General features: G+C 34.7%; 1 pseudogene; it reads right to left on the reverse strand.

Moving 5' to 3' along the window:
• Positions 1-3307: 3307 nt before the first annotated feature.
• Positions 3308-3890, reverse strand: LOC102528118 (large ribosomal subunit protein uL6 pseudogene; annotated as a pseudogene).
• Between the last annotated feature and the right edge of the window lie 1143 nt (positions 3891-5033).

Here is a 5033-nt window from a genome sequence, read left to right on the forward strand (position 1 = left end):
ATCATTTGCTTTGGCATTTGGTCACTTTTTTATAAAAAAAAGTTTTACATGCTAATGCTATCAAATATATCTCTCTTTTCCTCTATAACTTTTTCATTACTGTTAAGTTTAGAATAATGCTCCTATGCTAGAGATCAGATAAATGTTCACCTATTATTTTTCCTTTCTTAAAAGAAAGACTTTCACCCAGTCATCAATCTGGAATTAATTTTCTCCAAGATATTTAGTTAGTTGTCTGAAGACTATTTATTGAATAATTCATTCTTTCACTTACTGATCTATAATAAGATCTAACCATACAGTATAATAAATGTGCTATTTATGTAAAAGTTGTTTATAGGTCTATATATCAATCATCTGCGAATAATCCTTCTCAAGTTCTGTAAGATTTTAATTGTTATATTTTTGTATGTTTTGGTAAGAAGCAATGATAATACTAATTGCTAATGTATGTTGAGTGCTTGCTTACTGTGCAGAAGACATAACAGTAAATCATTTCCATTTGTTATAATTTTTAAGGCTCTCAAAACTTATGAGTTTCTGGGAAGGTTCTTTTACTGCTCTTTTTTGGAAGTTGTCTTAGCTATTCCTGCCTTTCAGAGGAACTCCAGAATCATTTTGCAAAATTCTGTAAGTTTTCTTTGGAACTGTCAATTGATATTTTTACTAAATTGTCAAGATTCCTTTCTGGATGAGTGCAGCAGGATTGGCTGAGGCTGGGATGCTGGGGCCAGGGACTGAACAGGGGCATATGAGGAGTTTTCTACAAGTGGGGAGCAAGGGAAGGAGGAGGCTTGGGTACCGAGAGATAGCAAAGAGCAGTGCTGTCCAGTAGAAATATAATAAAATATATAATATAAAAGTAAGTACATAAATTTGGACTTTCCAGTAGCCACATTCAAAAAGTAAAAAGGAAACATATGAAATTAATTTTAAGAATATATTTTATTTAACCCAAGCTACCTCAAATATCAACAATCAATGAGTTACCAATATGAAAGCTATGAGACATTTTAAATTCTTTTTTTGTATTAAATATTTGGAATTGTATGTGTATAGTTACAGCACATCAATGTGGGCTAGCCAAGTTAGAAGTATTCAGCAGCCACCTGTGGATGGTGGATATCCTCTTGGACAGCACATGTCTAGAGAAAACCTCAAATCTTGGGAGGATGACAGGGAAGGGAAAGGTAGACTAGAAACAAATCTTCAAGGTGAAGCCAGCTGTTCCACAGGGTAAAAAGGGAGTGAACTTAGAGAGATTCCTTGAAGAAGGGACCTAAACCTAGATCCTCTTTTTAAAGCATCTACTATTTGAGCTAGGAAGAGTAATGGTGCTTGTAGTAGTGCCCATCATGATTGGACAGTGATATTGCATCTTCCTATCTATTGTATAATTTCAGTGTGAACAAATAGATAATATGGAACTAGGGAAAAACTGGCACATTTTTAAAGTGGGTTTTTAGGTTTGTATATACTTAGATGTTTTCGAAAGTGTCATGGGAATGAGAAATGAAAGTTTGAAAAGCATGTTTCGAAAATGTGAGAGTATTTGAGAGAAAAACTTACCTTCTTTTTGTTTGTTTAGGAAGAGGTTATGAACAATTTATCAATAATAGAACAGAGGGAAATATTTCTCTGTGCATCTCTGGAGAAGCATAAGAAAATGGAAGTTTGTTTACTTATTGTGCATCTAGGATTTCACAAAAACAGATACAGAACTAAGAAATAAATGTATAGCTTTCTGCTTATGAAGTCAAGTCTAACGTTTTCAAGAAACGATGGTGATCAAATAATATGTCATTGAAAATGAAGATTCTTAATGCTGTAATCTATTGTCCCTGGTTAGAAATCTCACATCTGTTGAAAAGGGTGAAAAGAGGCAGAGCAGATGTCTTCAGAAATATTGATAAAAAAAATCTGAAAAGAGAAAATAGCCAGGCTGTGAAGAAGAGCAGGTTATATTATCAGCAGTGATAGTAGGGGTAATAGGTTTGAACAGATGGAAACATTTGCAGTCATTGCATACTAAGCTGGTTCAATCTAATATAACTTTATTTTTTTTTAAGTTTCTGAAGATCTCATTGACTATGGAATCATTATTCCATCTGACTTTTTCAGAAACTTAAAAAAAAAACAACTTACATTAGATTGAACTACATGAAATTGCCATTTTTGAGGTCATGAATGGTCTACTCTCAGCAATCTCATACAGTTAAATATATAAGGTGTTGGGAATCTTATATTATCAGGAATGAATCCAGTACAACATTGAACACTGAGTTATATTATATATTTTTGCCTTGTTTCCAGGTTTAGGCAAGAGCATTTATTTTCTACAGGTAAGCTAAATGACAGCTATAGGGTTTTTTGCAGATGCCTTTTATCAGGTTGAGGAAGATTATTTCTGCTTCCTTCTCATTTGTTAAGACTTTCTATCAGGAATAGGAATTGGACTTTGTCAAAGGCTGCTCGTGTCTATTGAGAAGAACATACAGTTTTGTCCTTTTTTAATTAAAATGGTATATTACATTGATTGACTTTCAGATTTTAAGCCAATCTTGCATACCTGGGATAATTTCCACTGCGTCATGTTGCACAGTTCTTTTTCTATGTTGCTGCTTATTTCCTTTCTTTAATACCACGATTGTGCAAAATCCCTTTAAAGCAAGAAGGGTATTTAATAGTTGATTCCCACAGATGATTAATTTCTTGTTTCCAATATATTCTAAATCAATTGTGTTGGAAGATTAATGGGAACATCAATAGCTGTTCACTGCTGTGACTCAGTCTCCCTCACAAACCTGAATGTCTTTGTCCTGTGGATTTGTCTTTTCTTACCCATCTCTCAGTGAAGCTTCTTCCACATGCTGTGGGAGCAGAAGGGCATTCTGCTTCTCAGAAAGTAATGACTTTATGTTAGTAGTCTTAACTGAAAATAGTCATTTTTGCACAGTGACCTGATGTCTTGTGCAATACATTCAAAATGTCTTAACCACTTAACTGACTTCCATTTACTTCGTGGTTCAGCTGCCACTCTCTATTACCTCTGTAAACAGGCTGACCATTGCTCATGGCATGTTAAGCATTCGTGGGGAACAGGCTACTCTCTGGTGTACTCACACATGCCGTTCCCACTAGTTGAGTTGTATGCTAGCAAGAGTCAGTTGTGTTTGTTTTGTTTTGTTTGTTTGTTTGTTTTGTTTTCCCAAATCAATAGAGCTTTTATTGCATCCTTAAAATATCACAAATGGATCTGAAGAGTCATCTGGCATCTTGCTGTTTCTGTAGCCGGGCAACTTAGATTTTATTCATCAGCCTGCTGAACTGTTTGTTTCTTTTACAGAAACATAGATACCATCCAAAATTTTTCTCATATTCTTGTTTTCAACTGTCGTGGCTTGCTGAATCAAAGCAGCTGAATTTGATACCAGTTCAATGTCATCTCCTTCAAGAATTAACCCATCTTTCTGGGCTTGAGATACTGAACAAGCAGTACTTGGTCTTATCCGAACCTGCGGATGTATTTTTCACCCAAGAAATTCTGGATTTCAACAAGAGAAACATTCTCCTGAATAATGACATTGATGAGGAAGTGAGCATACACAGACCTCATCTTGTAATGGAAGCCCAGTGTAACACCCTTGATCACGTTCTGTACATGACTACTGGATAGTGCGAACAGTAGCCAGTTCTTTTCTTTTTCCCCACTATTTGTCAACCCAGAGCCTCTTCTTTTTCTTTCCAAGGAAACTGAGTTCTACATTGATGTGATTGAAGTCCCTCCGCATGGTACCTCTGGGGCCCTTCATAATAACTGTGCATCCCTTCAAAGTGATGTCGACATTTTCTGCAATGTTGACAGTCTGATTGCTGAGAATGGTCTTCATTCTCACAGTAGATGCAGAGAAGAGTGCAAGAGTCAGTTGTGCAAGTTTCTTAAACTGTTTATTCCAGATGTACTTGTTACTGTAGTTAGATAACTTAATTAAATATTTAAACTGATGAAATGTGACAAGAAAGAGATTTTCCATGGGAAATAGCTTTAGAATATTGAAAAGACACTGCAAAAAAGAGGGATTTTAAAAATTATATTGAATTAAAGTTTGGTAAGATAGCTATAAAATATTGGGAAAAAATTAAAATTTGTGATTCTGCATTACATTTGTTCTTTCAAGTATTGGTAAGTTCTAGTTTCACTTAGAATTTCAGAAATAACTCTCACATTCACAGATAAGTCTTTATGGGAGTTGTGCAGAGAATAGGTCCAATCAGCACACCCAAATTCAAGAATTCAAAAGATGTTTGTTCTACATCAGAAGACTGGAAAATGAGTGTGTAACAATATTAAGTTAAATGCAATGTATATATACACTTATATTTCCTACATTAAATGACTTTTTCAATAAACTATGGTCTATAAATCCTAATTGTGTCACTGTGTCAGATAAGAGGTCTTGCGCTAAACCTCCCAGAATCCCCATGGTTTGGAAGTTGGTGCCATCATTTAACTATTTTACGTCTAGTATTGTATTGGCTACGTAATATGCCTTCAGTTTGGAAAGAGGAACAATAATAGAGCATGTGATTTAAGAAAGCAAACTGTGCTATTTTTGTTTACTTCTATAATTTGAATGTAAGGAAAAATATGTTAGGACAAGTAATTAAATTTCAACTTAGATGCATCTGTGTCCCTCTCAAGGGTAAAGAGTTTTTGAGGATCATGATGAGCTACTAAATCTTCTTTGTCAATGTCAATGGTTTTTGGAAATTGAGGTGCAGAATGAAGTAAGAAGACAAAGAGATCTGAAAGCATGAACAAATGATGAGAGACAGGGTTAATTTTTAATTAGAAATAAGACTCTGTGAAAGCAAATTGCAAACCAAGTGAAAGAGTCAAGCTACCCCACGGTAGTAAGTAATAAACTCTCAATGAAAAAGAGAGTTGGTCTGAGAATCCATTCTTGTGTCATTGCCCTATTATGTGGAGAGATATTCATCAGGAGCCAAAGTCTTTTTTTTTTTTTTTTTGT

Source organism: Vicugna pacos, chromosome 14, assembly GCF_048564905.1.
Source record: "Vicugna pacos chromosome 14, VicPac4, whole genome shotgun sequence".
NCBI lineage: Eukaryota > Metazoa > Chordata > Mammalia > Artiodactyla > Camelidae > Vicugna > Vicugna pacos.